This window comes from Trichosurus vulpecula, chromosome 6 (assembly GCF_011100635.1).
Source record: "Trichosurus vulpecula isolate mTriVul1 chromosome 6, mTriVul1.pri, whole genome shotgun sequence".
NCBI lineage: Eukaryota > Metazoa > Chordata > Mammalia > Diprotodontia > Phalangeridae > Trichosurus > Trichosurus vulpecula.
In genome coordinates this window covers 9,220,191-9,232,502 of record NC_050578.1, presented here as the reverse complement: position 1 = coordinate 9,232,502, position 12,312 = coordinate 9,220,191, and the positions used below count along the sequence as shown (strand labels likewise).

Genomic DNA, 12,312 nt, shown 5'->3' with positions numbered 1-12,312 from the left:
AACCTGCAATACCACCTCTAAAGCACGTTTCGCATAGGGAAAGGGAATAATGTTCCCCTCTTTTGCCTGGGTAGGATAAGCTTGAGCTCTCTTAAATTTTCAAATGTTCTTTCTTTTGGCTGGAACAGAAGGCATGGCCCAAAGTCTCCCTTTCCAATTGCAGGATCCTACAGACACACTTAAAGTCTATAAGGCATTTCCATGACATGGAGTGTTGTTTCTAATGAGAACAATCTGAATTATCCTTGTTCTCAATAACTGATAAGATTCATAAGGAGTCTATCAGGGAAGAAATGCTAACATTCCATAATTCGAAGCTATCTGTTTGGGAAGGAAAGGTAAACTTGTGCTTGTTCTTCCTCACACCTTTAATTAACTTTTGGAGAGATTTGATTACACTGGCATTAATTTCTTTCACCTAATTGCATGCATTGTATTAAACTTAACACAGGGTTCATGTTCTCTTGAGCTCTGTGATAATATGAAGGGGCTGGAGCTGCGGTGTACCCCAGTTATCTTTTCTGTTTCTTGGCCCAGTTATGCAGGATCACTCTCTGGGAGAAAGAAACATAAGGAAAAGGGTGAGTCATACAAGGGCTCTTTGTATTCACATATTTTTTTCTCTTGAATATTAGAAGGGTCATCTGCTAGATATCTCTCAGAGAATTAGGTATGTGAAGGGCATTGTTCTGGATGTTTCAAGCCTTGGAATAATGCAATTTTTTAGATAAATCAATAATGACTCAGAGGAGATGAGCATACCATCCACACGGAAAATACTTTGGTGAACGAAGAATGATAATAATTCATACCCCACCCACACATGTGGATTCATATACAGAGAAAAATATGCATGCATATATAGACACATATATACATATATATCTGTATATATACATAAATGCATATGTTATGTTTCTATCTTAGAAACAGAGTGTATATGATATCCAATTCCATTTGCTATAGGAAAATAGTAACTTCCCATGTTTGGATTGACTTTCTAGGATATTGCTGAAGCTCTTATGGGTATTGAAACAAAGTAAGGAACACAATGGTTGTGTTGCTAAGCAAAATGGGCTCCTTAGCACTTAGTTCAACAAGTGCCCTTGAATAGTTTGCCTTATGTTCCCTTTGAGTAATTCATTGAGCCTTACTAGGTGCTAAGCCCCAGGCCCAAACCCCTATTACGTGTAAAACCTTAGTGGGTGTGGATTGGCAACTAAGGTGAGGCCCAAGGTGGGGTTAACTCCAGGGAGGGCCTAGTTTACATCTGGGAGAGCAGAGGCTTTTAGACCAGGTGGGTTTAAGTCAGCCTCTTTGTGAGATTCTAGGTCACGTGGGTGAGTTGCATGTGTGACTCACCCCTGACACTGAAAAAGATATAAAAACCAGGGGTTGGCTCTCTGTTCCTTGGAGCTCTCTTACTCACAGCAGTGGTGGCGCATGTCACTCTGGGCCAGCCCTTGTTCTGAGCTCCCAGGCTGAACCTAGATGTTGGTAACTATGAATCTGTATTTGGTCTGCCTGTTAATGTTTGTAATTTGTTTGTATTTGCTCTGAAGTTGAGTGTGCTGGTCTCTTCCCCTGAACTAAGGGAATGATATTTGTATGCTGAATTAAAGTAAGCTTGTCAACCCCTTCACCTTGCTTTCCTTAGTTAAGCAGATCAAAAGAACCTGTGCTGTTGGCAGCTTTCTGGGTGCTGGCTGTGGGTGGATCTTACACCCCCACAGAAGCTGCTAGCTGGATTGTTGAAACAATGGTTGATACCAAGTACACACAACATGGATTGTACTCTCATTAGTTTTGATAATCATACATAATGTTATTGAACATTTCAATAGAAGTATAAATGAATACAAAGAAGTACAAAGTCATTTGTAGTATTATTTTTTCAGTCACTTATAAGTGACAGTCTCCCATGGTAATTAGCATCATTGGTAGGCATCTCCTGATTACTCCAGGGGCACTCAGAAATATTTTCTTTATTAGGACAGCAATGGGATAAGTAAGGGTGAAGAGGTCCTTGAAAGGCTGTGTCCGGGGGACTGTAGATAAGGTCTGAGACATCATAAAATGCTTTATGTCCCCTTTCATAATCAAGAAAAATGCCCACCCTGGTGGATAGATGGGCTTTCATGAAAGCCATTTTGCGAATTACAGAGAAAGAAGTCTCCCCTTTCTGCTCACTGCATCTGTGCAGACACCCACTGACCATTCTGTCTTATCTTCTACCTTCATTTCCCAATAGTGTTTGCCTGAGGTGAAAGGCCAAGTCTGCAATACAGTAAGAACACAGTCAAATTGGTTTTTTTTTTTTTTTTTTGCTGTTGTTGTCAGGAACATCCTGAGGGACTCTTGTACACTTGACGTTCTTCTGATCTTCAGATAGGATGATTTGAGGATGGGCTGTTTCAGGATTTAGAGTTATATCCCTTACAAAAAAAGGAAAAAATATAATTAGCCTTAGGTTGCAGACCTGGGGAGGTTAAAATCAAAGAAAAATTCCCTAATCCTAGACAACATCACAATGTGGGACATGTCACAATCCATTTGGGATTATATAAGAACTCTCAAGGGGACTGTCTTGCTACTGACACTTACTTGGATAAGCACCTAAGTTTTCCAGTGTCTCAATTTCTTTGTATGTAAAATGAAGGTGAGATTCAAAAAGATAAACTTTAGGATGCTTTCAGTTTTAAATGCAATACCCTATGTTTTAAGGTATTCATTGAATATTTAAGAATATACTATTAAGCACTTATTATGTTCAAGTAGAATGTCAGCTCTTGGAAGATAGATGGTATGTAGATGAAGGAGGTATTATAGTGGCATAATAATCTACAGTATATACTAACACAGGTGGGAGTGTAAATATTTGGTCCTTTGTAGAAACAGCATTTTTGTACAAGCCACTTTTTACGAAGACCGGCCAAAGGAAGTATTCACTCTTTTCAATTGTTTTTAGTGATCCTGTTCTCATGGATCTTATAATGTATCAGAAGAGACTTGAGACCTACATGGCTATATAGTCAAGATGGTGTAAAATGCATCACACTAAGTGTATAAAACAGTTACACATTCAGATGCTTTTTAGGAGAAAGGAAGGGAAGAATATGCCCAGGAAAGGAGGTAGAGATAAAAGGTTGGAAAAAGGAAGGAAAGAAGGTGTGTGTGAGAGAAAGAGGATGAAATAGAGAAAGGGAAGAAAGAATAAAAAAGAGGCAGTAGGTCAGGAACACTTACATATGTTAAGAACAGATAACTGCTTGAAAACCCCTGGAGCTGAGTTAGAAGCAAATAGTTGGAGAATGCTGACAAGGAAAGAAGACATCTTGCAATGCAGGACTTTGTTAAAGTGTTTAGACCAAGCCTGCAAAACATGCTGCCTGTGGCCAACTTCCAGCCAGCCTAAAGATTTCAGGCAGCTGATGGAAAATGTAGGGCTGCCACTGCGTACGCTCCTGTTTGTCACATGATCCAAGGCAACCAATCATTGTCAGTCTATCTGTAGTCTGACTGAAGAAGTTTAGCCTATTTCAATTTTGGCCCCTACCTATTGCCAAGTTATGCATGTCTGCTTTAGACATTATTGTGGAGCAGATGGCAAATGCAGAAGAGGTTTTGGATGGTAGAATGACTTGATGAAATACAAATGAGATCAAAGGTTCATCAACAACTGCCAGGAAGAGATGGTATAACGACAATCTGCTAGCAGCTACTGTAGCTGTGTAAGACCAACAACAACCAGCACACAGAAGGCTGCCAGCGCATTCTTTGATCTGCTTTACTGATGAAAGTAACTTTAAGGGGTTAACAATCTCAGTTTAATTAAATATACATGTATCAATCACTTAGTTCAAGGGGAAAAGATCACCCCCCGAACTTCAAGGCAAATACAAACAGAAATTACAAACATCAACAGATAGGCCTTGTCTGATCACGTCACAATACATAGTTACCAGAGAAGGACCAATGGGTCTGGGTCAGCAAAGCCAGGGGGGCAGTTACAGCTTGCCCAGCACCTCAACACTCCTTCCATGAGTGTGCCCCAAAAGTCAAATGCCAACCTTGGATCTTACATATTCATCTCAGGGTCCTGGGGCACTTGATTACCTCAGTACTGAGAAGCACTCAAACAAAGAACAGTGAAAAACACCATTTTGCTGGCCATTACATTTGAAAGGCAAGACTCATCAAAGGTACTTAATCACCTCAGCATTCCAAAAGAGAAGAACAGCAAAAATCATTGACCCATTATCATTACAGATGGATTGGAGTAGGGACATATTAGAGATACAAAGGATGTTTAAAACACATTTTTAGCATTTCCAATGCTATGCCAAGTTGAGTGATGGGATGTTACATGTGGGTGAAGGGATACCAAGACTCAGTCTGCCTGACCAATAGGAAAGCAATAGGATATTTCTTACTGAAATACCAGAGGCAACATGTTACTTGACCATTCTAGAGCTGAAATGTCATCCTGTCACTCCGTACCAATATTTATTGAAACATCTCCCTTTCCTCCCCAGTCATCTCTTCTATTCCCTCACAGGCAGATGGAATCCTCTCTCTTGCCTGGAGTTGTAGCTCCTACTATTCTCTCTATCAAACATACTGTTGAGTAAGACTCTCAGACTAAATCATGATCTTCATTGGGGATATTCAGTTTCACCATCTATATTGGCTCTTCAGCCTATAAACTTCTTTTTGTCTTTCCTAGTCTTTAGAGAAAAACCCAGGAGTGAGTATTTTAATGACTCCTAGTTTCCCTGTACAGCCTCACTAATAGAAATATAGCATCAGAGAAAACTCGAGAAGCAAAAGTTGTTTTCTTTCCCTGAAACATTCACAAACTGCCTAACAGAAAAACTAATACAATAGAAATGGGACTGAGTACTAAAGAATTCTCAATATACACTTCAAAAAAAAATACCAGAATGAAAGGACATTAGGTCAACCACAAAAATGTACTTTATAAAGAAGAAATACACATACTATAGGAAATACCCAAACTTCATTCTTCATACAAATCATCCCAAAGAGTAGTTTAACATACAAAATACATACAGAATTAGGATAAATCTTAAAAGTCATTCTATAATTGATGAATTGGCTACATTGTATGAATAAACTGATCAGAAAAGCAAAATATAAAATCAGCGGGAATATTAAAAAGAATAAACAATCACTTATAAGTAGACAAATGATTCTTGAAACTCTGAAGTATAACCTCATAGCTCTCAAATGGTCAAAGACGATAAAACAAAACAATTCAATGCTAGTGGTGAAGGCAATGAAGGTGGTGAAGGTGCAAATATTAGGCACATTAATTCACTGCTGGTACAGCTGTGAAATGGTCCAGCTATCTAGGAAAATAGCTGGGCTAATGAGTGAAATAAGGAGGATAATTCAGGCCTGTTGGGTGGAAATTTGGAAAGCAGCTCAGTAGACATGAGGATAGAAATTATCTATATGGGGTAGCAAAGACAGAGGAAAATGGTCATTTGTGCATGCTGGCACACACTGAAGAAATCCATTGTAAATCTTATGGGAACTCCTTGGAATTTCCAACATCAGTTGAGACTGATAGAGTGAGAGCAATTCTCTCAAGCCAGTAATAGGGCAGGTGCTCCAAGCAGGTAAAGCAACCTCTGGTTCTTGAAGTAGCATTTCCTCATTCCTACAAACAGGCCCCACTTGGTTACATTTCTACAGAGTTCTGCAGAGCTCCAGATTCTGATCAGAATCAGGTACTCTAGTATGTTTCAGCAGAGTAGACCCCAATTAGCCCCTTCAAACAATCAGATTCCCTCACAGATTTTGTAATTCTGAATTAGTTGAACACAAAATGGAAGCTTACCTTGCCAAGGTGTCTTTCATATCCTCAAAAGGGAAAATAAAGAGAGAGATTTAGTGTTCTACTCCTTAGTCTATTTCTTATAATATTGTCTTTCTCTGAGAGCCCAGGCACACCTCCCCAAAGTTCTGTAACTCCCTTAGAACTCTTTTCCAGGGACATTACCATGTTTGCACAGTTTAAGTCCATGTAGAATTGTTTAGAACCAGCCTCTGGCTGTTTTCTGATTGGCCTCATGCTACCCCACCCCCAAAGATGAAAAAATGACTTCATTGTGAGAGGAGTGCCATTCTTCTCTGCCCTTCTGTCTCCCTCCTTTATGCAGAAATTTCATTTGAAAGAGTCAAACTTTTGTTTACCCTGAATGATAGAAAAACTAATGAAAAAGCCATAAAAAGCCACAAAAAGTCTGGGAGACTGGTAGCCAGCTTTTTTGTTGGTTGGTGTAGCTGAGAAATATGGGTTCTGAGACTGTAGAGGCATGGTTTCATCTTACAGATATGTAATTGAATTAGAACTTAGAAGCTTGAACTAAGGTCACCTTCCAGAAAGCTCTAACTGTCCAAGCACTGCTGTGACAGAGCCCAAAGAAGCAAAGAAATTATTAGCCCACATATATCCCCCATTGGGAAGGTGATGTGTTGGTTGTTTTGGGGGTAGAAATAGAATCTTAGAGTTAAAAAGGATCTCAGATATTATTTAGACTAATTGATCCCTGACATATGAATGGTATCTATAGAACTTCACAAAAGTGGTCAATCAGCCTCATTTAAAATATTCACCATGGCAGGGAAATCACATCTATAGGCAGACAAAATCATTTGAGACTATATCTCTTCAGAGAGATAGTATGGCTTGATATGGGACTTGAAGTCATTGAGACATGCGCTTAAATATTACTCCTGATTCTATGTACATGATTCCCAAGAGGCCTTTCAGTTGCTCTGAAGCTCACTGTCCTCCTCTATAGAATGAAGATAACAAAATCTCTCTGACTAAACTAAAAAGATGACTGTGACTCATACCTAATTTAATATTTATAATATTTATTTATATATTTATTTAATATGTAAATAAATATTTATTTATTTAATAATATTAATAATTGGAATCTCATACTTCCAAAACTACTTTGAGTAATTATGATTGTTTTTTATGCAATCCATTTGTCCTGGTTCTGCCCTCTAGCACCTGGAAGAACAAGTCTAATCCCTGGTCATAGACAATCAAGTACTTGAATAGACATATCATTTCCCTGGAATCACTTCTCCAGTTCTAAACATTTCTATTTTTTAACTGATGCACTGGAACATTGAATTCAATCTTTTCTCCCGCCTAGGACATTTTCTTCTTGGCCCATTCTACATCCTTAATGTGCGCCAACAAATATTGCATCATGAACAAAAACCAATCCTCTAGGTTAATGATTCTGAATTTTTTTCGAGGGAGATCACTGGAAATCTCCAAAGCCAGGAATTAACTCTGTACTTACTTCTGCCACATAGAGCCAGGAATTCCTCTATTCCTTGAAGAAATAGCTTAACTTTGCCATTCTACTTCAGTTTTTTTTTTCATTATTCCCTCCTTCCCCAACTTCTCTCCTTTTCCCTTTCAAACTAACATAAAATAACAGTATTCTTTCTGTTCATTTAACATTTTTTTACTTATGTCCTTGATGTCTTTTCAAGTCAATTGCCTGCTAACCATCAGTCAGAATTGTATCATTCTCTTTATTGTTATTTGCTGAACCTAGTATAGTACCTGGCACAAAATAAGTACTTTATAAGTGCTTAATTGATTGCCTTATTTTTATTTTACATTTTTGCTCATGACTTCATATTAATCTTTGCTATAAGGAATTATAGAATCAGTAACTATTACTTCTGAAAAGGGCTTTCAAGAAAAAATTAAATTCACCTCTTTCAATTAAGGAATGAAGTATGTAGTTGTTCTGGGAAAATCAGGATATTCAAGCATGTGATTACAAATTTGTATTCAACCCAACATGTGACAGCTATTGAAACTTACAGCACACTCTTTTGCTGAAGTGGCCTAGCCTTTAAGAATCTCTGTGCTACAATTCTCTGGCTATAGGAGGTTTACACCCACCCCAGCTCATCAGAAAACAAAAGCATTTGCAGAATCCACTGAAAAGCTTAGACTCTACCAAATGGTCCACAGACCCTTCTCTTACTGTTCCATAGGAGACAGGGTATGTATCTTCTGTTCCTCATTTCTTTTTATTTTTTATTATTCATTTATTTATTTTTAGTTTTCAACATTCACTTCCACAAGATTTTGAGTTCCAAATTTTCTCCCCATCTCTCCCTTCCAACCACCCCAAGATGGCATGCATTCTGATTACCCCTTCCACCAATCTTCCCTCCCTTCTATCACCCCCCCTTCTCTTATCCCCTTCTCTTCTATTTTCCTGTAGGGCAAGATAGATTTCTATACCACATTGCCTGTATATCTTATTTCCCAGTTGCATGTAAAAATAATTTTGAACATTCATTTTTAAAACTTTGAGTTCCAAATTCTCTCCCTTCCTCCCTCCCCACCCACCCTTATTGAGAAGGCAAGCAATTCAATATAGCTTATTTATGTGTACTCATGAAAACACTTCCATAACAGTCATGTTGTAAAAGACTAACTACACTTTTTTTCCATCCTATCCCACATTGCCCCTGTTTATTCTATTCTCTCCTTTGACCCTGTCCTTCCTCAAAAGTGTTTGCTTCTGATTACCCCTCCCCCAATCTGCCCTCCCTTCTATTATCTCCCCCTCTCTTATCCACTTCCCCCCTACTTTCCTGTAGAGTAAGATTGAGTTCCATACCCAGTTGAGTGTGTATGTTATTCCCTCCTTAAGCCAAATCTGATCAGAGTAAGGTTCACTCATTTCCTTTTCCCTCCCTTCTCTTCCCCCCCACTGTAGAAGCTTTTTCTTGCCTCTTTTATGTGAGATAATTTACCCCATTCTACTTTTCCCTTTCTCCTTCTCCCAGTACATTCTTCTCTCACCCCTCAATTTTATTTTTTAGATAACATCCTTTCATATTCAACTCACCTCTTGTCTATAGATAGATAGATATAGATACAGATAGATATCTGTATATGTATGTATGTATGTATATATGTGTGTAAATATATATATATAGATAGATAGATAGATAGATAGATATAGATAGATAGGTAGATAGATATTCCTTTCAACTACCCTAATAATGAGAAAGATCTCATGAGATACGAATATCATCTTTCCATGGAGGAATGTAAGCAGTTCAACTTTAGTAAGTCCCTTATTATTTTTCTTTCCTGTTTACCCTTTTATGCTTCTCTTGAGTCTTGTACTTGAAAGTCAAATTTTCTCTTCAGCTCTAATCCTTTAAGGAATGTTTAAAAGTCCTATATTTCATTGAATGTCCATTTTTTTCCCCTGAAGGATTTTGGTTTTTTGGCTGCCTAGGTGATTTTTGATTTTAATCCTACCTTCTTTGACCTCCAGAATATCATCTTCCAAGCTCTAATCCCTTAATGTAGAAGCTGCTAAATCTTGGTTTATCCTAATTGTGTTTCCACAATACTCAAATTGTTTCTTTCTGGCTGCTTACAATATTTTTACCTTGACCTGTGAACTCTGGACTTTGGCTATAATATTCCTGAGAATCTTCAATTTGGGATCTCTTTCAAGAGGTGATCAGGGGACTCCCTCAATTTCTATTTTCCTATCTGGTTCTAGAATATCAGGGCAGCTTTCTCTGATAATTTCTTGAAAGATGATGTCTAGGCTCTTTTTTCATCATGGCTTTCAGGTAGTCCAATAATTTTTAAATTATCTCTCCTGGATCTATCTTCTAAGTTAGTGGTTTTTCCAATGAGATATTTCAAATTGTCTTTTATTTTTCATTCTTTCAGTTTTGCTTTATAAGTTTTTGATTTCTCATAGACTCATTAGCTTCCATTTTCTCTATTCTAATTTAAAGGAATTATCTTCTTCAGTGAGCTTTTGAACCTCCTTTTCCATTTGTCCAATTCCATTTTTTAAGGCATTCTTCTCCTTGTTGGCTTTTTGGACCTCTTTTGCCATTTCAGTTCTACTTTTTAAGGTGTCATTTTCTTCAGCATTTTTGGTGGTCTCCTTTAGCCAGCTGTTGACTCATTTTTCATGATTTTCTTGCATCACTCTCATTTCTCTTCCCAGTGTTTCTTCTACTTCTCTTACTTGATTTTCAAAATCCTTTTTTGAGCCCTCCCAGGCCCTGGGCCCCTCCCCAGGCTCCTCCTCTCCCCCTCCCCACTAGGTCTGAACCAGCTGCTGAGTCCAGGAGGCTGAAGGGATGGACAGAGCAGCTCTGGCAGGCCACAGGCCAGAGTGGGTTGACATCAGAGGCCCCTGGCTGGGCTTTAGGACTTCCTCATCCCCCACCCTCCTGGCCTGCTGCAAAGATCTTCAGGGTTTAGAATATCTTCTCTGGCCAACTTGTGACACATAGGGTTGAAGGAGGGTGGCCCTACCAGAAAATTGGAGATTATGGAGGTAGAAAAGTGCCAGTACAGATCCCCAAATATTTTTTTGTTTGGAGTTAAAGGCAGTGGTCTGGCTAAATGATAAGACAAGACATCATTTTGGTTGCCTCATTGTCTGCTTGGTGTGTTTGTACTGAATAATCATCACCATGGTTTTGGATGACCTTCCAAACTTAGACGATCTTTGTACTTCCTTGTGCTCACCAACAATGAAAGACAACTTTGGACTGGAAGACGATGACTCAAAACATGACAGCATTTTGGGGGATTCTACTATTTTTTGGTTTTCAAAGGAAATATAGATGATACTTAAAATGAAAATTGGACGCCACATTGGAGAATGTTCCCAGTCTTTTACATATGCCAATAAGCTAAAAGTACAGAAGGTGGAACCTTGGAACAGTGTCCATGTTACATTTAGCATCCCCTGGGATGCTGCAGAGCAGTTATGAATTCTGGCTTAGAACAATAATCAGCAACTCCGGGGACTTAGGAATTTGCTCCATTCAGATTGAAGGTGAAGGTGCAATCAAGCTGGCTCTGGCTCAGAATTGAAGCCAAGATGTTTGAATGAATGGCCCAATGGGAGCTGTGAACTCTGTTAGAATGGAGACAGGATTTTCCATGGCAAGTGGTCCAGGATTAATAAGGATGAACAATCCTGCAGCTGTTATGATGTCCCAGGGTGGAAATGTATCTTCTTCAATGATAGCAGCTGGTGCTAACCCAGAGCTGCAGACCAGAGCACCATGGTCTGCTTCACAGTCAGATTCAATGGATCCACTCCTCTCTGGGCTTCCTCTTCAGTGACAGAGTCATACCTCAAGGTCCTTGGCTCCTCAGCTACACCAAATGCAGCCTGGATCTGTTAACAGACAAATAAATCCACCTAATTTTCATGAGCTGCAGTAGCAGCTGCAGCAGATGCTGCTAGACTCCCCACAGCAACATCAGCAGCAGCAGCAGCCACAGGGAATTCAGCCTCCTTTTACAGCCCCCACTTAGGTGCCTGTGCCTCCTGGCTGGAACCACTTGCCTTCTGGAACTCTTTAGCCTCCACCAACCCAGGGTGCTCTGGGTACATTGACAGCAAATCAAGGGGGAAAAAGGCCCCCTTCCTGGTCCTATGCAGCAGCAGCTTCAGGGAAGGCCATCTCTAGCCACAGTACAGACTCCTTCCCACCCTCCACCTCCATATCCCTTTGGAAGCCAGCAAGTCTCATAGTCCCACACAAACTTTCCTCCAATGAGCAACCCAGGTCAATTTACTGCTCCTCAAATAATGAGCCTTCGTGGGGGAACTTCCTGGGTTCCCACCCCACATGCAGGCAATGCAGGGAAACAGCACCTCAGGGAACCACTTTTCAGGGCATGAGATGCCTTTTAATGCACCCTTCAGTGGTGCTGTTGGAAATCAGATCTCCTGTGGTCAGAATCCTGGTTTCCCTGTCAATAAAGACATCACTCTAACAAAGTTCTTCATTAGTGAATTTGCTACAAAGTGACATATCTGCAAGCCACTTTGGGATGAACAATAAACAAAATGATGCAAACGCAAATAAACTCAAGAAGAAGAAACCACCAAGGAAGAAGAAAAGTAATCATCAAGGAGAACCTAATACCCCAGATACACTCCCAACTGGCCTTGAGGAGTCTGACCAACAACCACTGCCTGGAGAACAAGGAATTAACTTGGATAACACAGGCCCTAAACTCTCAGATTTTTCAAGCCACCATGTGATGAAGCATAATGATGTCACTTCTCTTGTCTATGACATATGAAAGGGGGATTCGTTGGTGTTCCTCCTTCCCCTCAAGGAAGAAGCAACACTATTTCATCCACTGTGACCCATTTGTACTTCCTGAACATTTTGGTATGTATCATGTTTGAGAATTTTGGTGTGTTGTTGAATAATAAA

The 12,312-nt window shown here is 39.5% G+C and overlaps 1 pseudogene; it reads left to right on the top strand.

The window, feature by feature from the left end:
• Positions 1-10,542: 10,542 nt before the first annotated feature.
• On the top strand, positions 10,543-11,768 carry LOC118853305 (annotated as a pseudogene).
• The last annotated feature ends 544 nt before the right edge of the window (positions 11,769-12,312 follow it).